We start from the raw sequence: 23,902 nt of genomic DNA, 5'->3' as shown, positions 1-23,902 counted from the left end.
TGCAGGTGATGGGAACAGTCAGGGAAGGGCACTGGGCATGAGTGTGCAGGTGATGGGAACAGCCAGGGAAGGGCAGTGGGGATGAGGCTGGAGGTGCTGGGAACAGCCAGGGAAGGGCAGTGGGTATGAGGGTGCAGGTGATGGGAACAGTCAGGGAAGGGCACTGGACATGAGGGTGCAGTTGATGGGACCAGTCTGGGAAGGGCAGTGGGCATGAGGGTGCAGGTGCTGGGAACAGCCAGGGAAGGGCAGTGGGCATGAGGATGCAGGTGATGGGAACAGTCAGAAAAGGGCAGTGGGCATGAGGGTGCAGGGGATGGGAACAGCCAGGGAAGGGCAGTGGGCATGAGGGTGCAGGTGCTCGGAACAGCTAGGGAAGGGCAGTTGGAATGAGGGTGCAGTTGATGGGACCAGTCAGGGAAGGGCAGTGGGCATGAGGGTGCAGGTGCTGGGAACAGCCAGGGAAGGGCAATGGGCATGAGGATGCAGGTGATGGGAACAGTCAGAAAAGGGCAGTGGGCATGAGGGTGCAGGGGATGGGAACAGCCAGGGAAGGGCAGTGGGCATGAGGGTGCAGGTGCTCGGAACAGCTAGGGAAGGGCAGTTGGAATGAGGGTGCAGTTGATGGGAACAGCCAGGGAAGGGCAGTGGGCATGAGGGTGCACGTGATGGGAACAGCCAGGGAAGGGAAGTGGGCATGACAATGCAGGTGATGGGAACAGCCAGGGAAGGGCAATGGGCATGAGGGTGCAGGTGATGGGAACTGCCAGGTTAGGGCAGTGGGCATGAGGTTGCAGGTGATGGGAACAGTCAGGGAAGGGCAGGGGCATGAGGGTTCAGGTGATGGGAACAGCCAGGGAAGGGCAGTGGCCATGAGGGTGCATGTGATGGGAACTGCCAGGGAAGGGCAGTGGGCATGAGGTTGCAGGTGATGGGAACAGTCAGGGAAGGCCAGTGGTCATGAGGGTGCAGGTGATGGGAACAGCCAGGGAAGGGCAGTGGGCATGAGGGTGTAGGTGCTGGGAACAGCCAGGGAAGGGCAGTGGGCATGAGGGTGCAGGTGATGGGAACATCCAGGGAAGGGCAGTGGGCATGAAGGTGCAGGTGATGGGAATAGCCAGGGAAGGGCATTGGGCATGAGGGTGCAGGTGATGGGAATAGCCAGGGAAGGGCAGTGGGGATGAGGGTGCAGGTGATGGGAACATCCAGGGAAGGGCAGTGGGCATGAGGGTGCAGGTGATGGGAATAGTCAGGGAAGGGCAGTGGGCATGAGGGTGCAGGTGATGGGAACAGTCAAGGAAGGGCACTGGACATGAGGGTGCAGGTGATGGGAACAGCCAGGGAAGGGCAGTGGGGATGAGGCTGGAGGTGCTGGGAACAGCCAGGGAAGGGCAGTGGGCATGAGGGTGCAGGTGATGGGAACAATCAGGGAAGGGCACTGGACATGAGGGTGCAGTTGATGGGACCAATCAGGGAAGGGCATTCAGCATGAGGGTGCAGGTGCTGGGAACCGCCAGGGAAGGGCAGTGGGCATGAGGGTGCAGGTGATGCGAACAGTCAGGGAAGGGCAGTGGGCATGAGGGTGCAGGTGCTGGGAACAGCCAGGGAAGGGCAATGGGCATGAGGGTGCAGGTGATGGGAACAGTCAGGGAAGGGTAGTGGGCATGAGGGTGCAGGTGATGGGAACAGCCAGGGAAGGGCAGTGAGCATTAGGGTGCAGGTGATGGGAACAGTCTGGGAAGGGCAGTGGGCATGAGGGTGCAGGTGATGGGAACAGCCAGGGAAAGGCAGTGGGCATGAGCGTGAAGGTGATGGGAACAGCCAGGGAAGGGCACTGGGCATGAGTGTCCAGGTGCTGGGAACAGCCAGGGAAGGGCAGTGGGTATGAGGGTGCAGGTTCTGGGAACAGCCAGGGAAGGGCATTGGGCATGAGTGTGCAGGTGATGGGAACAGCCAGGGAAGGGCAGTGGGCATGAGGGTGCCGGTGCTGGGAACAGCCAGGGAAGGGCAGTGGGCATGAGGGTGCAGTTGATGGGACCAGTCATGGAAGGGCAGTGGGCATGAGGGTGCAGGTGCTGGGAACAGCCAGGGAAGGGCAGTGGGCATGAGGGTGCAGGTGATGGGAACAGTCAGGAAAGGGTAGTGGGCATGAGGGTGCAGGATATGGGAACAGACAGGGAAGGGCAGTGGGTATGAGGGTGCAGGTGATGGGAACAGTCAGGGAAGGGCAGTGGGCATGAGGGTGCAGTTGATGGGACCAGTCAGGGAAGGGCAGTGGGCATGAGGGTGCAGGTGCTGGGAACAGCCAGGGAAGGGCAGTGGGCATGAGGTTGCAGGTTCTGGGAACAGCAAGGGAAGGGCAGTGGGCATGAGGGTGCAGGTGATGGGAACAGCCAGGGAAGGGCAGTGGGCATGAGGGTGCACGTGATGGGAACAGCCAGGGAAGGGAAGTGGGCATGACAATGCAGGTGATGGGAACAGCCAGGGAAGGGCAGTGGGCATGAGGGTGCAGGTGATGGGAACTGCCAGGTTAGGGCAGTGGGCATGAGGTTGCAGGTGATGGGAACAGTCATTGAAGGGCAGGGGCATGAGGGTTCAGGTGATGGGAACAGCCATGGAAGGGCAGTGGGCATGAGGGTGCAGGTGCTGGGAACAGCCAGGGAAGGGCAGTGGGCATGAGGGTGCAGGTGATGGAAGCAGCCAGGGAAGGGCAGTGGGCATGAGGGTGCAGGTGATGGGAACAGCCAGGGAAGGGCAGTGGGCATGAGGGTGCAGGTGATGGGAACTGCCAGGGAAGGGCAGTGGGCATGAGGGTGCAGGTGATGGGAACATCCAGGGAAGGGCAGTGGGCATGAAGGTGCAGGTGATTTGAATAGCCAGGGAAGGGCAGTGGGCATGAGGGTGCAGGTGATGGGAATAGCCAGGGAAGGGCAGTGGGCATGAGGGTGCAGGTAATGGGAATAGCCAGGGAAGGGCAGTGGGCATGAGGGTGCAGGTGATGGGAACAGCCAGGGAAGGGCAATGGGCATGAGGGTGCAGGGGATGGGAATAGTCAGGGAAGGGCAGTGGGCATGAAGGTGCAGGTGATGGGAACAGTCAAGGAAGGGCACTGGACATGAGGGTGCAGGTGATGGGAACAGCCAGGGAAGGGCAGTGGGGATGAGGCTGGAGGTGCTGGGAACAGCCAGGGAAGGGCAGTGGGCATGAGGGTGCAGGTGATGGGAACAGTCAGGGAAGGGCACTGAACATGAGGGTGCAGTTGATGGGACCAGTCAGGGAAGGGCAGTGGGCATGAGGGTGCATGTGATGGGAACTGCCAGGGAGGGCAGTGGGCATGAGGGTGCAGGTGATAGGAACAGTCAGGGAAGGGCAGTGGGCATGAGGGTGCAGGTGCTGGGAACAGCCAGGGAAGGGCAGTGGGCATGAGGGTGCAGGTGATGGGAACAGTCAAGGAAGGGCAGTGGGCATGAGGGTGCAGGTGATGGGAACAGTCAGGGAAGGGCAGTGGGCATGAGGGTGCAGTTGATGGGACCAGTCAGGGAAGGGCAGTGGGCATGAGGGTGCAGGTGCTGGGAACAGCCAGGGAAGGGCAGTGGGCATGAGGGTGCAGGTGATGGGAACAGCCAGGGAAGGGCAGTGGGCATGAGGGTGCAGGTGCTGGGAACAGCCAGGGAAGGGCAGTGGGCATGAGGGTGCAGGTGATGGGAACAGCCAGGGAAGGGCAGTGGGCATGAGGGTGCAGGTGATGGGAACAGCCAGGGAAGGGCAGTGGGCATGACAATGCAGGTGATGGGAACAGCCAGGAAAGGGCAATGGGCATGAGGGTGCAGGTGATGGGAACAGTCAGGGAAGGGCACTGGACATGAGGGTGCAGTTGATGGGACCAGTCAGGGAAGGGCAGTGGGCATGAGGGTGCATGTGATGGGAACTGCCAGGGAGGGCAGTGGGCATGAGGGTGCAGGTGATGGGACCAGTCAGGGAAGGGCAGTGGGCATGAGGGTGCAGGTGATGGGAACAGCCAGGGAAAGGCAGTGGGCATGAGGGTGCAGTTGATGGGACCAGTCAGGGAAGGGCAGTGGGCATGAGGGTGCAGGTGCTGGGAACAGCCAGGGAAGGGCAGTGGGCATGAGGGTGCAGGTGATGGGAACAGTCAGGGAAGGGCACTGGACATGAGGGTGCAGTTGATGGGACCAGTCAGGGAAGGGCAGTGGGCATGAGGGTGCATGTGATGGGAACTGCCAGGGATGGCAGAGGGCATGAGGGTGCAGGTGATGGGAACAGTCAGGGAAGGGCAGTGGGCATGAGGGTGCAGGTGCTGGGAACAGCCAGGGAAGGGCAGTGGGCATGAGGGTGCAGGTGATGGGAACAGTCAGGGAAGGGCAGTGGGCATGAGGGTGCAGGTGATGGGAACAGTCAGGGAAGGGCAGTGGGCATGAGGGTGCAGTTGATGGGACCAGTAAGGGAAGGGCAGTGGGCATGAGGGTGCAGGTGCTGGGAACAGCCAGGGAAGGGCAGTAGGCATGAGGGTGCAGGTGCTGAGAACAGCCAGGGAAGGGCAGTGGGCAAGAGGGTGCAGGTGCTGGGAACAGCCAGGGAAGGGCAGTGGGCACGAGGGTGCAGGTGATGGGAACAGCCAGGGAAGGGCAGTGGGCATGAGGGTGCAGGTGATGGGAACAGCCAGGGAAGGGCAGTGGGCATGACAATGCAGGTGATGGGAACAGCCAGGAAAGGGCAATGGGCATGAGGGTGCCGGTGATGGGAACAGTCAGGGAAGGGCACTGGACATGAGGGTGCAGTTGATGGGACCAGTCAGGGAAGGGCAGTGGGCATGAGGGTGCATGTGATGGGAACTGCCAGGGAGGGCAGTGGGCATGAGGGTGCAGGTGATGGGAACAGTCAGGGAAGGGCAGTGGGCATGAGGGTGCAGGTGATGGGAACAGCCAGGGAAAGGCAGTGGGCATGAGGGTGCAGTTGATGGGACCAGTCAGGGAAGGGCAGTGGGCATGAGGGTGCAGGTGCTGGGAACAGCCAGGGAAGGGCAGTGGGCATGAGGGTGCAGGTGATGGGAACAGTCAGGAAAGGGTAGTGGGCATGAGGGTGCAGGATATGGGAACAGCCAGGCAAGGGCAGTGGGTATGAGGGTGCAGGTGATGGGAACACTCAGGGAAGGGCAGTGGGCATGAGGGTGCAGTTGATGGGACCAGTCAGGGAAGGGCAGTGGGCATGAGGGTGCAGGTGCTGGGAACAGCCAGGGAAGGATAGTGGGCATGAGGTTGCAGGTTTTGGGAACAGCAAGGGAAGGGCAGTGGGCATGAGGGTGCAGGTGATGGGAACAGCCATGGAAGGGCAGTGGGCATGAGGGTGCACGTGATGGGAACAGCCAGGGAAGGGAAGTGGGCATGACAATGCAGGTGATGGGAACAGCCAGGGAAGGGCAGTGGGCATGAGGGTGCAGGTGATGGGAACTGCCAAGTTAGGGCAGTGGGCATGAGGTTGCAGGTGATGGGAACAGTCAGGGAAGGGCAGGGGCATGAGGGTTCAGGTGATGGGAACAGCCATGGAAGGGCAGTGGGCATGAGGGTGCATGTGATGGGAACTGCCAGGGAAGGGCAGTGGGCATGAGGTCGCAGGTGATGGGAACAGTCAGGGAAGGCCAGTGGTCATGAGGGTGCAGGTGATGGGAACAGCCAGGGAAGCGCAGTGGGCATGAGGGTGTAGGTGCTGGGAACAGCCAGGGAAGGGCAGTGGACATGAGGGTGCAGGTGATGGGAACATCCAGGGAAGGGCAGTGGGCATGAAGGTGCAGGTGATGGGAATAGCCAGGGAAGGGCATTGGGCATGAGGGTGCAGGTGATGGGAATAGCCAGGGAAGGGCAGTGGGGATGAGGGTGCAGGTGATGGGAACATCCAGGGAAGGGCAGTGGGCATGAGGGTGCAGGTGATGGGAACAGCCAGGGAAGGGCAGTGGGCATGAGGGTGCAGGTGATGGGAACAGTCATGGAAGGGCAGTGGGCATGAGGGTGCAGGTGATGGGAACAGCCAGGGAAGGGCAGTGGACATGAGGGTGCATGTGATGGGAACAGCCAGGGAAGGGCAGTGGGCATGAGGGTGCAGGTGATGGGAACATCCAGGGAAGGGCAGTGGGCATGAGGGTGCAGGTTCTGGGAACAGCCAGGGAAGGGCAGTGGGCATGAGGGTGCAGGTGATGGGAACAGCCAGGGAAAGGGAGTGGGCATGAGGGTACAGGTTCTGGAAACAGCCAGGGAAGGGCAGTGGGCATGAGGGTGCAGGTGATGGGAACAGCCAGGGAAGGGCAGTGGGCATGAGGGTGCACGTGATGGGAACAGCCAAGGAAGGGAAGTGGGCATGACAATAAAGGTGATGGGAACAGCCAGGGAAGGGCAGTGGGCATGAGGGTGCAGGTGATGGGAACTGCCAGGGAAGGGCAGTGGGCATGAGGTTGCAGGTGATGGGAACAGTCAGGGAAGGGCAGGGGCATGAGGGTTCAGATGATGGGAACAGCCAGGGAAAGGCAGTGGGCATGAGTGTGCAGGTGATGGGAACAGCCAGGGAAGGGCAGTGGACATGAGGGTGCAGGTGCTGGGAACAGCCAGGGAAGGGCAGTGGGCATGAGCGAGCGGGTGATGGGAACAGCCAGGGAAGGGCAGTGGGCATGAGGGTACAGGTGATGGGAACAGCCAGGGAAGGGCAGTGGGCATGAGCGAGCGGGTGATGGGAACAGCCAGGGAAGGGCAGTGGGCATGAGGGTACAGGTGATGGGAACAGCCAGGGAAGGGCAGTGGGCATGAGGGTGCAGGTGATGGGAACAGTCAGGGAAGGGCACTGGACATGAGGGTGCAGTTGATGGGACCAGTCAGGGAAGGGCAGTGGGCATGAGGGTGCATGTGATGGGAACTGCCAGGGAGGGCAGAGGGCATGAGGGTGCAGGTGATGGGAACAGTCAGGGAAGGGCAGTGGGCATGAGGGTGCAGGTGCTGGGAACAGCCAGGGAAGGGCAGTGTGCATGAGGGTGCAGGTGATGGGAACAGTCAGGGAAGGGCAGTGGGCATGAGGGTGCAGGTGATGGGAACAGTCAGGGAAGGGCAGTGGGCATGAGGGTGCAGTTGATGGGACCAGTCAGGGAAGGGCAGTGGGCATGAGGGTGCAGGTGCTGGGAACAGCCAGGGAAGGGCAGTGGGCATGAGGGTGCAGGTGCTGAGAACAGCCAGGGAAGGGCAGTGGGCATGAGGGTGCAGGTGCTGGGAACAGCCAGGGAAGGGCAGTGGGCACGAGGGTGCAGGTGATGGGAACAGCCAGGGAAGGGCAGTGGGCATGAGGGTGCAGGTGATGGGAACAGCCAGGGAAGGGCAGTGGGCATGACAATGCAGGTGATGGGAACAGCCAGGAAAGGGCAATGGGCATGAGTGTGCAGGTGATGGGAACAGCCAGGGAAGGGCAGTGGGTATGAGGGTGCAGGTGATGTGAACACTCAGGGAAGGGCAGTGGGCATGAGGGTGCAGTTGATGGGACCAGTCAGGGAAGGGCAGTGGGCATGAGGGTGCAGGTGCTGGGAACAGCCAGGGAAGGGCAGTGGGCATGAGGTTGCAGGTTTTGGGAACAGCAAGGGAAGGGCAGTGGGCATGAGGGTGCAGGTGATGGGAACAGCCAGGGAAGGGCAGTGGGCATGAGGGTGCACGTGATGGGAACAGCCAGGGAAGGGAAGTGGGCATGACAATGCAGGTGATGGGAACAGCCAGGGAAGGGCAGTGGGCATGAGGGTGCAGGTGATGGGAACTGCCAGGTTAGGGCAGTGGGCATGAGGTTGCAGGTGATGGGAACAGTCAGGGAAGGGCAGGGGCATGAGGGTTCAGGTGATGGGAACAGCCAGGGAAGGGCAGTGGGCATGAGGGTGCAGGTGATGGGAACAGTCAGGGAAGGGCACTGGACATGAGGGTGCAGTTGATGGGACCAGTCAGGGAAGGGCAGTGGGCATGAGGGTGCGTGTGATGGGAACTGCCAGGGAGGGCAGTGGGCATGAGGGTGCAGGTGATAGGAACAGTCAGGGAAGGGCAGTGGGCATGAGGGTGCAGGTGCTGGGAACAGCCAGGGAAGGGCAGTGGGCATGAGGGTGCAGGTGATGGGAACAGTCAAGGAAGGGCAGTGGGCATGAGGGTGCAGGTGATGGGAACAGTCAGGGAAGGGCAGTGGGCATGAGGGTGCAGTTGATGGGACCAGTCAGGGAAGGGCAGTGGGCATGAGGGTGCAGGTGCTGGGAACAGCCAGGGAAGGGCAGTGGGCATGAGGGTGCAGGTGATGGGAACAGCCAGGGAAGGGCAGTGGGCATGAGGGTGCACGTGATGGGAACAGCCAGGGAAGGGAAGTGGGCATGACAATGCAGGTGATGGGAACAGCCAGGGAAGGGCAGTGGGCATGAGGGTGCAGGTGATGGGAACTGCCAGGTTAGGGCAGTGGGCATGAGGTTGCAGGTGATGGGAACAGTCAGGGAAGGGCAGGGGCATGAGGGTTCAGGTGATGGGAACAGCCATGGAAGGGCAGTGGGCATGAGGGTGCATGTGATGGGAACTGCCAGGGAAGGGCAGTGGGCATGAGGTTGCAGGTGATGGGAACAGTCAGGGAAGGCCAGTGGTCATGAGGGTGCAGGTGATGGGAACAGCCAGGGAAGGGCAGTGGGCATGAGGGTGTAGGTGCTGGGAACAGCCAGGGAAGGGCAGTGGACATGAGGGTGCAGGTGATGGGAACATCCAGGGAAGGGCAGTGGGCATGAAGGTGCAGGTGATGGGAATAGCCAGGGAAGGGCAGTGGGCATGAGGGTGCAGGTGATGGGAACAGCCAGGGAAGGGCAGTGGGCATGAGGGTGCAGGTGATGGGAACAGCCAGGGAAGGGCAGTGGGCATGAGGGTGCAGGTGATGGGAACAGCCAGGGAAGGGCAGTGGGCATGAGGGTGCAGGTGATGGGAACAGTCAGGGAAGGGCAGTGGGCATGAGGGTGCAGGTGATGGGAACAGCCAGGGAAGGGCAGTGGACATGAGGGTGCAGGTGATGGGAACAGCCAGGGAAGGGCAGTGGGCATGAGGGTGCAGGTGATGGGAACAGCCAGGGAAGGGCAGTGGGCATGAGGGTGCACGTGATGGGAACAGCCAAGGAAGGGAAGTGGGCATGACAATGCAGGTGATGGGAACAGCCAGGGAAGGGCAGTGGGCATGAGGGTGCAGGTGATGGGAACTGCCAGGGAAGGGCAGTGGGCATGAGGTTGCAGGTGATGGGAACAGTCAGAGAAGGGCAGGGGCATGAGGGTTCAGATGATGGGAACAGCCAGGGAAGGGCAGTGGGCATGAGTGTGCAGGTGATGGGAACAGCCAGGGAAGGGCAGTGGGCATGAGCGTGCAGGTGCTGGGAACAGCCAGGGAAGGGCAGTGGGCATGAGCGAGCGGGTGATGGGAACAGCCAGGGAAGGGCAGTGGGCATGAGGGTACAGGTGATGGGAACAGCCAGGGAAGGGCAGTGGGCATGAGGGTGCAGGTGCTGGGAACAGCCAGGGAAGTGCAATGGGCATGAGGGTGCAGGTGATGGGAACAGTCAGGGAAGGGCACTGGACATGAGGGTGCAGTTGATGGGACCAGTCAGGGAAGGGCAGTGGGCATGAGGGTGCATGTGATGGGAACTGCCAGGGAGGGCAGTGGGCATGAGGGTGCAGGTGATAGGAACAGTCAGGGAAGGGCAGTGGGCATGAGGGTGCAGGTGCTGGGAACAGCCAGGGAAGGGCAGTGGGCATGAGGGTGCAGGTGATGGGAACAGTCAAGGAAGGGCAGTGGGCATGAGGGTGCAGGTGATGGGAACAGTCAGGGAAGGGCAGTGGGCATGAGGGTGCAGTTGATGGGACCAGTCAGGGAAGGGCAGTGAGCATGAGGGTGCAGGTGCTGGGAACAGCCAGGGAAGGGCAGTGGGCATGAGGTTGCAGGTGCTGGGAACAGCCAGGGAAGGGCAGTGGGCATGAGGGTGCAGGTGATGGGAACAGTCAGGGAAGGGCACTGGACATGAGGGTGCAGTTGATGGGACCAGTCAGGGAAGGGCAGTGGGCATGAGGGTGCATGTGATGGGAACTGCCAGGGAGGGCAGAGGGCATGAGGGTGCAGGTGATGGGAACAGTCAGGGAAGGGCAGTGGGCATGAGGGTGCAGGTGCTGGGAACAGCCAGGGAAGGGCAGTGGGCATGAGGGTGCAGGTGATGGGAACAGTCAGGGAAGGGCAGTGGGCATGAGGGTGCAGGTGATGGGAACAGTCAGGAAAGGGCAGTGGGCATGAGGGTGCAGTTGATGGGACCAGTCAGGGAAGGGCAGTGGGCATGAGGGTGCAGGTGCTGGGAACAGCCAGGGAAGGGCAGTGGGCATGAGGGTGCAGGTGCTGAGAACAGCCAGGGAAGGGCAGTGGGCATGAGGGTGCAGGTGCTGGGAACAGCCAGGGAAGGGCAGTGGGCACGAGGGTGCAGGTGATGGGAACAGCCAGGGAAGGGCAGTGGGCATGAGGGTGCAGGTGATGGGAACAGCCAGGGAAGGGCAGTGGGCATGACAATGCAGGTGATGGGAACAGCCAGGAAAGGGCAATGGGCATGAGGGTGCAGGTGATGGGAACAGTCAGGGAAGGGCACTGGACATGAGGGTGCAGTTGATGGGACCAGTCAGGGAAGGGCAGTGGGCATGAGGGTGCATGTGATGGGAACTGCCAGGGAGGGCAGTGGGCATGAGGGTGCAGGTGATGGGAACAGTCAGGGAAGGGCAGTGGGCATGAGGGTGCAGGTGATGGGAACAGCCAGGGAAAGGCAGTGGGCATGAGGGTGCAGTTGATGGGACCAGTCAGGGAATGGCAGTGGGCATGAGGTTGCAGGTTTTGGGAACAGCAAGGGAAGGGCAGTGGGCATGAGGGTGCAGGTGCTGGGAACAGCCAGGGAAGGGCAGTGGGCATGAGGGTGCAGGTGATGGGAACAGTCAGGAAAGGGTAGTGGGCATGAGGGTGCAGGATATGGGAACAGCCACGGAAGGGCAGTGGGTATGAGGGTGCAGGTGATGGGAACACTCAGGGAAGGGCAGTGGGCATGAGGGTGCAGTTGATGGGACCAGTCAGGGAAGGGCAGTGGGCATGAGGGTGCAGGTGCTGGGAACAGCCAGGGAAGGGCAGTGGGCATGAGGTTGCAGGTTTTGGGAACAGCAAGGGAAGGGCAGTGGGCATGAGGGTGCAGGTGATGGGAACAGCCAGGGAAGGGCAGTGGGCATGAGGGTGCACGTGATGGGAACAGCCAGGGAAGGGAAGTGGGCATGACAATGCAGGTAATGGGAACAGCCAGGGAAGGGCAGTGGGCATGAGGGTGCAGGTGATGGGAACTGCCAGGTTAGGGCAGTGGGCATGAGGTTGCAGGTGATGGGAACAGTCAGGGAAGGGCAGGGGCATGAGGGTTCAGGTGATGGGAACAGCCATGGAAGGGCAGTGGGCATGAGGGTGCATGTGATGGGAACTGCCAGGGAAGGGCAGTGGGCATGAGGTTGCAGGTGATGGGAACAGTCAGGGAAGGCCAGTGGTCATGAGGGTGCAGGTGATGGGAACAGCCAGGGAAGGGCAGTGGGCATGAGGGTGTAGGTGCTGGGAACAGCCAGGGAAGGGCAGTGGACATGAGGGTGCAGGTGATGGGAACATCCAGGGAAGGGCAGTGGGCATGAAGGTGCAGGTGATGGGAACAGCCAGGGAAGGGCAGTGGGCATGAGGGTGCAGGTGATGGGAACAGCCAGGGAAGGGCAGTGGGCATGAGGGTGCAGGTGATGGGAACAGCCAGGGAAGGGCAGTGGGCATGAGGGTGCAGGTGATGGGAACAGCCAGGGAAGGGCAGTGGGCATGAGGGTGCAGGTGATGGGAACAGTCAGGGAAGGGCAGTGGGCATGAGGGTGCAGGTGATGGGAACAGCCAGGGAAGGGCAGTGGACATGAGGGTGCAGGTGATGGGAACAGCCAGGGAAGGGCAGTGGGCATGAGGGTGCAGGTGATGGGAACAGCCAGGGAAGGGCAGTGGGCATGAGGGTGCACGTGATGGGAACAGCCAAGGAAGAGAAGTGGGCATGACAATGCAGGTGATGGGAACAGCCAGGGAAGGGCAGTGGGCATGAGGGTGCAGGTGATGGGAACTGCCAGGGAAGGGCAGGTGCATGAGGGTTCAGATGATGGGAACAGCCAGGGAAGGGCAGTGGGCATGAGTGTGCAGGTGATGGGAACAGTCAGAGAAGGGCAGGGGCATGAGGGTTCAGATGATGGGAACAGCCAGGGAAGGGCAGTGGGCATGAGTGTGCAGGTGATGGGAACAGCCAGGGAAGGGCAGTGGGCATGAGCGTGCAGGTGCTGGGAACAGCCATGGAAGGGCAGTGGGCATGAGCGAGCGGGTGATGGGAACAGCCAGGGAAGGGCAGTGGGCATGAGGGTACAGGTGATGGGAACAGCCAGGGAAGGGCAGTGGGCATGAGGGTGCAGGTGCTGGGAACAGCCAGGGAAGTGCAATGGGCATGAGGGTGCAGGTGATGGGAACAGTCAGGGAAGGGCACTGGACATGTGGGTGCAAGTGATGGGAACAGTCAGGGAAGGGCAGTGGGTATGAGGCTGCAGGTGATGGGAACAGCCAGGGAAGGGCAGTGGGCATGAGGGTGCAGGTGCTGGGAACAGCCAGGGAAGGGCAGTGGGCATGAGGGTGCAGGTGATGGGAACAGTCAAGGAAGGGCAGTGGGCATGAGGGTGCATGTGATGGGAACTGCCAGGGAGGGCAGAGGGCATGAGGGTGCAGGTGATGGGAACAGTCAGGGAAGGGCAGTGGGCATGAGGGTGCAGGTGCTGGGAACAGCCAGGGAAGGGCAGTGGGCATGAGGGTGCAGGTGATGGGAACAGTCAGGGAAGGGCAGTGGGCATGAGGGTGCAGGTGATGGGAACAGTCAGGGAAGGGCAGTGGGCATGAGGGTGCAGTTGATGGGACCAGTCAGGGAAGGGCAGTGGGCATGAGGGTGCAGGTGCTGGGAACAGCCAGGGAAGGGCAGTGGGCATGAGGGTGCAGGTGCTGAGAACAGCCAGGGAAGGGCAGTGGGCATGAGGGTGCAGGTGCTGGGAACAGCCAGGGAAGGGCAGTGGGCACGAGGGTGCAGGTGATGGGAACAGCCAGGGAAGGGCAGTGGGCATGATTGTGCAGGTGATGGGAACAGCCAGGGAAGGGCAGTGGGCATGACAATGCAGGTGATGGGAACAGCCAGGAAAGGGCAATGGGCATGAGGGTGCAGGTGATGGGAACAGTCAGGGAAGGGCACTCGACATGAGGGTGCAGTTGATGGGACCAGTCAGGGAAGGGCAGTGGGCATGAGGTTGCATGTGATGGGAACTGCCAGGGAGGGCAGTGGGCATGAGGGTGCAGGTGATGGGAACAGTCAGGGAAGGGCAGTGGGCATGAGGTTGCAGGTGATGGGAACAGCCAGGGAAAGGCAGTGGGCATGAGGGTGCAGTTGATGGGACCAGTCAGGGAAGGGCAGTGGGCATGAGGGTGCAGGTGCTGGGAACAGCCAGGGAAGGGCAGTGGGCATGAGGGTGCAGGTGATGGGAACAGTCAGGAAAGGGTAGTGGGCATGAGGGTGCAGGATATGGGAACAGCCAGGGAAGGGCAGTGGGTATGAGGGTGCAGGTGATGGGAACACTCAGGGAAGGGCAGTGGGCATGAGGGTGCAGTTGATGAGACCAGTCAGGGAAGGGCAGTGGGCATGAGGGTGCAGGTGCTGGGAACAGCCAGGGAAGGGCAGTGGGCATGAGGTTGCAGGTTTTGGGAACAGCAAGGGAAGGGCAGTAGGCATGAGGGTGCAGGTGCTGGGAACAGCCAGGGAAGGGCAGTGGGCATGAGGGTGCAGGTGATGGGAACAGCCAGGGAAGGGCAGTGGGCATGAGAATGCAGGTGATAGGAACAGCCAGGGAAGGGCAGTGGGCATGAGGGTGCAGGTGATGGGAACAGTCAGGGAAGGGCAGTGGGCATGAGGGTGCAGGTGATGGGAACAGTCAGGGAAGGGCAGGGGCATGAGGGTTCAGGTGATGGGAACAGCCAGGGAAGGGCAGTGGGCATGAGGGTGCAGGTGATGGGAACAGCCAGGGAAGGGCAGTGGGCATGAGGGTGCAGGTGATGGGACCAGTCAGGGAAGGGCAGTGGGCATGAGGGTGCATGTGATGGGAACTGCCAGGGAGGGCAGTGGGCATGAGGGTGCAGGTGATAGGAACAGCCAGGGAAGGGCAGTGGGCATGAAGGTGCAGGTGATGGGAACAGTCAGGGAAGGGCAGTGGGCATGAGGGTGCAGGTGATGGGAACAGTCAGGGAAGGGCAGGGGCATGAGGGTGCAGGTGATGGGAACAGCCAGGGAAGGGCAGTGGGCATGAGGGTGCAGGTGATGGGAACAGTCAGGGAAGGGCACTGGACATGAGGGTGCAGTTGATGGGACCAGTCAGGGAAGGGCAGTGGGCATGAGGGTGCGTGTGATGGGAACTGCCAGGGAGGGCAGTGGGCATGAGGGTGCAGGTGATAGGAACAGTCAGGGAAGGGCAGTGGGCATGAGGGTGCAGGTGCTGGGAACAGCCAGGGAAGGGCAGTGGGCATGAGGGTGCAGGTGATGGGAACAGTCAAGGAAGGGCAGTGGGCATGAGGGTGCAGGTGATGGGAACAGTCAGGGAAGGGCAGTGGGCATGAGGGTGCAGTTGATGGGACCAGTCAGGGAAGGGCAGTGGGCATGAGGGTGCAGGTGCTGGGAACAGCCAGGGAAGGGCAGTGGGCATGAGGGTGCAGGTGATGGGAACAGCCAGGGAAGGGCAGTGGGCATGAGGGTGCAGGTGCTGGGAACAGCCAGGGAAGGGCAGTGGGCATGAGGGTGCAGGTGATGGGAACAGCCAGGGAAGGGCAGTGGGCATGAGGGTGCAGGTGATGGGAACAGCCAGGGAAGGGCAGTGGGCATGACAATGCAGGTGATGGGAACAGCCAGGAAAGGGCAATTGGCATGAGGGTGCAGGTGATGGGAACAGTCAGGGAAGGCCACTGGACATGAGGGTGCAGTTGATGGGACCAGTCAGGGAAGGGCAGTGGGCATGAGGGTGCATGTGATGGGAACTGCCAGGGAGGGCAGTGGGCATGAGGGTGCAGGTGGTGGGACCAGTCAGGGAAGGGCAGTGGGCATGAGGGTGCAGGTGATGGGAACAGCCAGGGAAAGGCAGTGGGCATGAGGGTGCAGTTGATGGGACCAGTCAGGGAAGGGCAGTGGGCATGAGGGTGCAGGTGCTGGGAACAGCCAGGGAAGGGCAGTGGGCATGAGGGTGCAGGTGATGGGAACAGTCAGGGAAGGGCACTGGACATGAGGGTGCAGTTGATGGGACAAGTCAGGGAAGGGCAGTGGGCATGAGGGTGCATGTGATGGGAACTGCCAGGGAGGGCAGAGGGCATGAGGGTGCAGGTGATAGGAACAGTCAGGGAAGGGCAGTGGGCATGAGGGTGCAGGTGCTGGGAACAGCCAGGGAAGGGCAGTGGGCATGAGGGTGCAGGTGATGGGAACAGTCAGGGAAGGGCAGTGGGCATGAGGGTGCAGGTGATGGGAACAGTCAGGGAAGGGCAGTGGGCATGAGGGTGCAGTTGATGGGACCAGTCAGGGAAGGGCAGTGGGCATGAGGGTGCAGGTGCTGGGAACAGCCAGGGAAGGGCAGTGGGCATGAGGGTGCAGGTGCTGAGAACAGCCAGGGAAGGGCAGTGGGCATGAGGGTGCAGGTGCTGGGAACAGCCAGGGAAGGGCAGTGGGCATGAGGGTGCAGGTGATGGGAACAGCCAGGGAAGGGCAGTGGGCATGATTGTGCAGGTGATGGGAACAGCCAGGGAAGGGCAGTGGGCATGACAATGCAGGTGATGGGAACAGCCAGGAAAGGGCAATGGGCATGAGGGTGCAGGTGATGGGAACAGTCAGGGAAGGGCACTGGACATGAGGGTGCAGTTGATGGGACCAGTCAGGGAAGGGCAGTGGGCATGAGGTTGCATGTGATGGGAACTGCCAGGGAGGGCAGTGGGCATGAGGGTGCAGGTGATGGGAACAGTCAGGGAAGGGCAGTGGGCATGAGGTTGCAGGTGATGGGAACAGCCAGGGAAAGGCAGTGGGCATGAGGGTGCAGTTGATGGGACCAGTCAGGGAAGGGCAGTGGGCATGAGGGTGCAGGTGCTGGGAACAGCCAGGGAAGGGCAGTGGGCATGAGGGTGCAGGTGATGGGAACAGTCAGGAAAGGGTAGTGGGCATGAGGGTGCAGGATATGGGAACAGCCAGGGAAGGGCAGTGGGTATGAGGGTGCAGGTGATGGGAACACTCAGGGAAGGGCAGTGGGCATGAGGGTGCAGTTGATGAGACCAGTCAGGGAAGGGCAGTGGGCATGAGGGTGCAGGTGCTGGGAACAGCCAGGGAAGGGCAGTGGGCATGAGGTTGCAGGTTTTGGGAACAGCAAGGGAAGGGCAGTGGGCATGAGGGTGCAGGTGATGGGAACAGCCAGGGAAGGGCAGTGGGCATGAGGGTGCAGGTGATAGGAACAGCCAGGGAAGGGCAGTGGGCATGAGGGTGCAGGTGATGGGACAGTCAGGGAAGGGCAGTGGGCATGAGGGTGCAGGTGATGGGAACAGTCAGGGAAGGGCAGGGGCATGAGGGTTCAGGTGATGGGAACAGCCAGGGAAGGGCAGTGGGCATGAGGGTGCAGGTGATGGGAACAGCCAGGGAAGGGCAGTTGGCATGAGGGTGCAAGTGATGGGAACAGTCAGGGAAGGGTAGTGGGCATGAGGGTGCAGGTGATGGGAACAGCCAGGGAAGGGCAGTGGGCATGAGGGTGCAGGTGATGGGAACAGTCAGGGTAGGGCAGTGGGCATGAGGGTGCAGGTGATGGGAACAGCTAGGGAAAGGCAGTGGGCATGAGCGTGCAGGTGATGGGAACAGCCAGGGAAGGGCACTGGGCATGAGTGTGCAGGTGCTGGGTACAGCCAGGGAAGGGCAGTGGGTATGAGGGTGCAGGTGATGGGAACAGTCAGGGAAGGGCAGTGGGCATGAGGGTGCAGGTGATGGGAACAGCCAAGGAAGGGCAGTGGGCATGAGGGTGCAGGTGATGGGAACAGTCAGGGAAGGGCATTGGGCATGAGGTTGCAGGTGATGGGAACAGCCAGGGAAGGGCAGTGGGGATGAGGCTGGAGGTGCTGGGAACAGCCAGGGAAGGGCAGTGGGCATGAGGGTGCAGGTGATGGGAACAGTCAGGGAAGGGCACTGAACATGAGGGTGCAGTTGATGGGACCAGTCAGGGAAGGGCAGTGGGCATGAGGGTGCAGGTGCTGGGAACAGCCAGGGAAGGGCAGTGGGCATGAGGGTGCAGGTGCTGGGAACAGCCAGGGAAGGGCAGTGGGCATGAGGGTGCAGGTGATGGGAACTGCCAGGTTAGGGCAGTGGGCATGAGGTTGCAGGTGATGGGAACAGTCATTGAAAGGCAGGGGCATGAGGGTTCAGGTGATGGGAACAGCCATGGAAGGGCAGTGGGCATGAGGGTGCAGGTGCTGGGAACAGCCAGGGAAGGGCAGTGGGCATGAGGGTGCAGGTGATGGAAGCAGCCAGGGAAGGGCAGTGGGCATGAGGGTGCAGGTGATGGGAACAGCCAGGGAAGGGCAGTGGGCATGAGGCTGCAGGTGATGGGAACAGTCAGGGAAGGGCACTGGACATGAGGGTGCAGTTGATGGGACCAGTCAGGGAAGGGCAGTGGGCATGAGGGTGCAGGTGCTGGGAACAGCCAGGGAAGGGCAGTGGGCATGAGGGTGCAGGTGATGGAAGCAGCCAGGGAAGGGCAGTGGGCATGAGGGTGCAGGTGATGGGAACAGCCAGGGAAGGGCAGTGGGCATGAGGGTGCAGGTGATGGGAACAGTCAGGGAAGGGCACTGGACATGAGGGTGCAGTTGATGGGACCAGTCAGGGAAGGGCAGTGGGCATGAGGGTGCAGGTGCTGGGAACAGCCAGGGAAGGGCAGTGGGCACGTGGGTGCAGGTGATAAGAACAGTCAGGGAAGGGCAGTGGGCATGAGGGTGCAGGTGCTGGGAACAGTCAGGGAAAGGCAGTGGGGATGAGGATGCAGGTGATGGGAACAGCCAGGGAAGGGCAGTGGGGATGAGGGTGCAGGTGATGGGAACAGCCAGGGAAGGGCAGTGGGCATGAGGGTGCAGGTGATGGGAACAGTCAGGGAAGGGCAGTGGGCATGAGGGTTCAGGTGCTGGGAACAGCCAGGGAAGGGCAGTGGGCATGAGGTTGCAGGTGATGGGAACAGTCAGGGAAGGGCAGTGGGCATGAGGGTGCAGTTGATGGGACCAGTCAGGGAAGGGCAGTGGGCATGAGGGTGCAGGTGCTGGGAACAGCCAGGGAAGGGCAGTGGGCATGAGGGTGCAGGTGCTGAGAACAGCCAGGGAAGGGCAGTGGGCATGAGGGTGCAGGTGCTGGGAACAGCCAGGGAAGGGCAGTGGGCACGAGGGTGCAGGTGATGGGAACAGCCAGGGAAGGGCAGTGGGCATGAGGGTGCAGGTGATGGGAACAGCCAGGGAAAGGCAGTGGGCATGAGGGTGCAGTTGATGGGACCAGTCAGGGAAGGGCAGTGGGCATGAGGTTGCAGGTTTTGGGAACAGCAAGGGAAGGGCAGTGGGCATGAGGGTGCAGGTGCTGGGAACAGCCAGGGAAGGGCAGTGGGCATGAGGGTGCAGGTGATGGGAACAGTCAGGAAAGGGTAGTGGGCATGAGGGTGCAGGATATGGGAACAGCCACGGAAGGGCAGTGGGTATGAGGGTGCAGGTGATGGGAACACTCAGGGAAGGGCAGTGGGCATGAGGGTGCAGTTGATGGGACCAGTCAGGGAAGGGCAGTGGGCATGAGGGTGCAGGTGCTGGGAACAGCCAGGGAAGGGCAGTGGGCATGAGGTTGCAGGTTTTGGGAACAGCAAGGGAAGGGCAGTGGGCATGAGGGTGCAGGTGATGGGAACAGCCAGGGAAGGGCAGTGGGCATGAGGGTGCACGTGATGGGAACAGCCAGGGAAGGGAAGTGGGCATGACAATGCAGGTAATGGGAACAGCCAGGGAAGGGCAGTGGGCATGAGGGTGCAGGTGATGGGAACTGCCAGGTTAGGGCAGTGGGCATGAGGTTGCAGGTGATGGGAACAGTCAGGGAAGGGCAGGGGCATGAGGGTTCAGGTGATGGGAACAGCCATGGAAGGGCAGTGGGCATGAGGGTGCATGTGATGGGAATTGCCAGGGAAGGGCAGTGGGCATGAGGTTGCAGGTGATGGGAACAGTCAGGGAAGGCCAGTGGTCATGAGGGTGCAGGTGATGGGAACAGCCAGGGAAGGGCAGTGGGCATGAGGGTGTAGGTGCTGGGAACAGCCAGGGAAGGGGAGTGGACATGAGGGTGCAGGTGATGGGAACATCCAGGGAAGGGCAGTGGGCATGAAGGTGCAGGTGATGGGAATAGCCAGGGAAGGGCAGTGGGCATGAGGGTGCAGGTGATGGGAACAGCCAGGGAAGGGCAGTGGGCATGAGGGTGCAGGTGATGGGAACAGCCAGGGAAGGGCAGTGGGCATGAGGGTGCAGGTGATGGGAACAGCCAGGGAAGGGCAGTGGGCATGAGGGTGCAGGTGATGGGAACAGTCAGGGAAGGGCAGTGGGCATGAGGGTGCAGGTGATGGGAACAGCCAGGGAAGGGCAGTGGACATGAGGGTGCAGGTGATGGGAACAGCCAGGGAAGGGCAGTGGGCATGAGGGTGCAGGTGATGGGAACAGCCAGGGAAGGGCAGTGGGCATGAGGGTGCACGTGATGGGAACAGCCAAGGAAGGGAAGTGGGCATGACAATGCAGGTGATGGGAACAGCCAGGGAAGGGCAGTGGGCATGAGGGTGCAGGTGATGGGAACTGCCAGGGAAGGGCAGTGGGCATGAGGTTGCAGGTGATGGGAACAGTCAGAGAAGGGCAGGGGCATGAGGGTTCAGATGATGGGAACAGCCAGGGAAGGGCAGTGGGCATGAGTGTGCAGGTGATGGGAACAGCCAGGGAAGGGCAGTGGGCATGAGCGTGCAGGTGCTGGGAACAGCCAGGGAAGGGCAGTGGGCATGAGCGAGCGGGTGATGGGAACAGCCAGGGAAGGGCAGTGGGCATGAGGGTACAGGTGATGGGAACAGCCAGGGAAGGGCAGTGGGCATGAGGGTGCAGGTGCTGGGAACAGCCAGGGAAGTGCAATGGGCATGAGGGTGCAGGTGATGGGAACAGTCAGGGAAGGGCACTGGACATATGGGTGCAAGTGATGGGAACAGTCAGGGAAGGGCAGTGGGTATGAGGCTGCAGGTGATGGGAACAGCCAGGGAAGGGCAGTGGGCATGAGGGTGCAGGTGCTGGGAACAGCCAGGGAAGGGCAGTGGGCATGAGGGTGAAGTTGATGGGAACAGCCAGGGAAGGGCAGTAGGCATGAGGGTGCAGGTGCTGGGAACAGCCAGGGAAGGGCAGTGGGCATGAGGGTGCAGGTGATGGGAACAGCCAGGGAAGGGCAGTGGGCATGAGGGTGCAGGTGATAGGAACAGCCAGGGAAGGGCAGTGGGCATGAGGGTGCAGGTGATGGGAACAGTCAGGGAAGGGCAGTGGGCATGAGGGTGCAGGTGATGGGAACAGTCAGGGAAGGGCAGGGGCATGAGGGTTCAGGTGATGGGAACAGCCAGGGAAGGGCAGTGGGCATGAGGGTGCAGGTGATGGGAACAGCCAGGGAAGGGCAGTGGGCATGAGGGTGCAGGTGATGGGACCAGTCAGGGAAGGGCAGTGGGCATGAGGGTGCATGTGATGGGAACTGCCAGGGAGGGCAGTGGGCATGAGGGTGCAGGTGATAGGAACAGCCAGGGAAGGGCAGTGGGCATGAAGGTGCAGGTGATGGGAACAGTCAGGGAAGGGCAGTGGGCATGAGGGTGCAGGTGATGGGAACAGTCAGGGAAGGGCAGGGGCATGAGGGTGCAGGTGATGGGAACAGCCAGGGAAGGGCAGTGGGCATGAGGGTGCAGGTGATGGGAACAGTCAGGGAAGGGCACTGGACATGAGGGTGCAGTTGATGGGACCAGTCAGGGAAGGGCAGTGGGCATGAGGGTGTGTGTGATGGGAACTGCCAGGGAGGGCAGTGGGCATGAGGGTGCAGGTGATAGGAACAGTCAGGGAAGGGCAGTGGGCATGAGGGTGCAGGTGCTGGGAACAGCCAGGGAAGGGCAGTGGGCATGAGGGTGCAGGTGATGGGAACAGCCAGGGAAGGGCATTGGGCATGCGGGTGAAGGTGATGGGAATAGCCATGGACGGGCAGTGGGCATGAGGGTGCAGGTGATGGGAATAGCCAGGGAAGGGCAGTGGGCATGAGGGTGCAGGTGATGGGAACAGAGGTTAGGGCAGGGGCATGAGGGTTCAGGTGATGGGAACAGCCAGGGAAGGGCAGTGGGCATGAGGGTGCAGGTGATGGGAACAGCCAGGGAAGGGCATTGGGCATGCGGGTGAAGGTGATGGGAACAGCCAGGGAAGGGCAGTGGGCATGAGGGTGCAGTTGATAGGAGCAGCCAGGGAAGGGCAGTGGGTATGAGGGTGCAGGTGATGGGAACAGCCAGGGAAGGGCAGTGGGCATGAGGGTGCAGGTGATAGGAACGGCCAGGGAAGGGCAGTGGTCATGAGGGTACAGGTGATGGGAACAGAGGGAAGGGCAGGGGCATGAGGGTTCAGGTGATGGGAACAGCCAGGGAAGGGCAGTGGGCATGAGGGTGCAGGTGATAGGAACAGCCAGGGAAGGGCAGTGGGCATGAGGGTGCAGGTGCTGGGAACAGTCAGGGAAGGGCAGTGGGCATGAGGGTGCAGGTGATGGGAAGAGTCAGGGAAGGGCAGTGGGCATGAGGGTGCAGGTGATGGGGAACAGCCAGGGAAGGGCAGTGGGCATGAGGGTGCAGGTGCTGGGAACAGCCAAGGAAGGGCAGTGTGCATGAGGGTGCAGGTGCTGGGAACAGTCAGGGATGGGCAGTGGGCATGAGGCTGCAGGTGATGGGTACAGCCAGGGAAGGGCAGTTTGCATGAGGGTGCAGGTGTGTGCAGAGTCCATAGCTGGGCAGTGGGCTTTTGAGTGCAGGCTTCTTCTCATAGAGACCAGAGAGGGGTGGGTGCAGGGTGAGTGTGTTCAGATGCTTGGAGAGGAGAGAAGGTCGTGTCATTGGGCTTCTGAGAACAAGTAACTGTGGAGGGCAGAGAGAGAGAGAGAGAGACATTGAACATAGCGGTACAGGTACCTAATGACATCAGAGAGAGTCAGTGGGCATATGAGTGCAGGTGCCTGCAGATTCCAGAGGAGGGCATTGTGTGTGTGTGAACAGATGCCTACAGAGGACATAGGAGGACATTGGTCATGGGAGTCCAGGTGGTGGTAGAGACAAGGGGAGGCTGTGTACATGGGACTGCAGTTACACATCAAGACTTGAGCTGGCTGGTTGACATGTTAGTGCTGATTCCTGCTCAGACAAGACAGTCATCATTTATGTGTATGAAGTTGTCTATAGAGTGCAGAGAGGTGCAGTGGAGAGTTGAGTGCAGGTGCATGCAGAGGTCAGAGTTCCATTGAGCTTGTGAGTGCAGGTGCCTACTGAGAGCAGCAGGAGGCTGTGGGCATGGGCATGAAGCTCCCCATAGAAGTCAGAGAAGGGCAGTGGGCATGTGAGTGCAGGGATCTGCTGAGTCCAGAGAGAGGGAGTAGGCATGCATGTCCATGTGCCTGCAGGGGACAGATGACAGCACTGAGAATAGAAGTGCCTGTGAATCTCAAGACCAGAGAGTGGCAATGGGCCTGAGATGGCAGGTGCTTGCAGAGGACAGGCTGGCAGTAGGCATGTGAGTACAGGAGCCTTCAGAGGGCTACATGGAGCAGTGGACATGTGAACACACATGCTGTGGATGCCAGCAGGGCAGAGTAGGGAAGTAGGTATGTGAGCACAGTTGCCTACCAAGGCCAGAGAAGGGCAACAGGCATGTGAGTGCGTGTCCCTGCAGAGAGCAGACTGGGACATTGTGTGTGTGAGTGCAGGTGCCTGCAGAGCCCAGAAAGCAGTATTTATGTTATTCCAGATTCCTGCCCAGGCTAGAGAATCATTGTGTGTGTGAGCACAGGTGTCTGGAGAGGGCAGAGAGGAGCAGTGGGCACATGAGTGCAGGTGCGTACTGAAGCCAGAGTGCAGCCAGGGACAGATAAGGACACTGGACATGAGAGTAAAGGTGCCTGCATTAGCTTGAGGGAGGCATTTGCTGTGTCCACGCATGTGGCTACAGAATGCAGATGGGGTCAGTGGATTTGTGAGTGTTGGTCCATGCAGAAGACAGGAGGGTTAGTGGCCATATTTGTCCAGGTGACTTTCCGAGCCCTAGTTTGCATTGGAGATGTGAATTACGTTGCCTATAGATGCCAGGGATGCAGTGGGCATGGAGTGCAGGTGCATGCAGAGATTAAATGGGGGCAGAGATCATGTGATTGCAGAGAGCAGAGGTGGGTAGTGGACATGTGAATGCAGGTGCATGCAGGAGACATAAAGAGCAGTAGGTTTGTGAGTTCTTGCATCTGAGTGGCTAGCGGTGGGACTGGGGATGTAAGAACAAGGAAATATGGAGGCTAGAGATTGGCAGTGTTCATGTGAGAACATTTGTCTGCAGAGACAAGTGCAGATGCACAGAAAGGCCTGAATGTGGGAGTAGACTAGACAGTGCATGTTCCTGCAGAGCACAGGCTGACAGTGGGCATCTGAGTGCAAGTGTCTGCTGTG

The 23,902-nt window shown here is 60.8% G+C and overlaps 1 long non-coding RNA gene across 1 annotated transcript in view; it reads left to right on the top strand.

The window, feature by feature from the left end:
* The window catches only part of LOC127674785 (uncharacterized), a 395,391-nt gene extending 374,279 nt beyond the window's left edge, over positions 1-21,112 (top strand). The window contains exons 9-17 of the long non-coding RNA XR_007975361.1: positions 3,084-3,786; positions 7,345-7,388; positions 10,551-10,813; positions 13,493-13,844; positions 14,065-15,028; positions 15,907-16,169; positions 17,136-17,311; positions 18,191-18,366; positions 20,741-21,112. This is a non-coding gene — a long non-coding RNA (uncharacterized LOC127674785). The remainder of the gene's footprint in view (positions 1-3,083; positions 3,787-7,344; positions 7,389-10,550; positions 10,814-13,492; positions 13,845-14,064; positions 15,029-15,906; positions 16,170-17,135; positions 17,312-18,190; positions 18,367-20,740) is intronic.
* The last annotated feature ends 2,790 nt before the right edge of the window (positions 21,113-23,902 follow it).

Source organism: Apodemus sylvaticus, chromosome X, assembly GCF_947179515.1.
Source record: "Apodemus sylvaticus chromosome X, mApoSyl1.1, whole genome shotgun sequence".
In the NCBI taxonomy this organism is placed as follows: Eukaryota; Metazoa; Chordata; class Mammalia; order Rodentia; family Muridae; genus Apodemus; species Apodemus sylvaticus.
The sequence above is the reverse complement of the archived record's forward strand: the minus strand, read 5'-3'. Positions and strand labels throughout refer to the sequence as shown.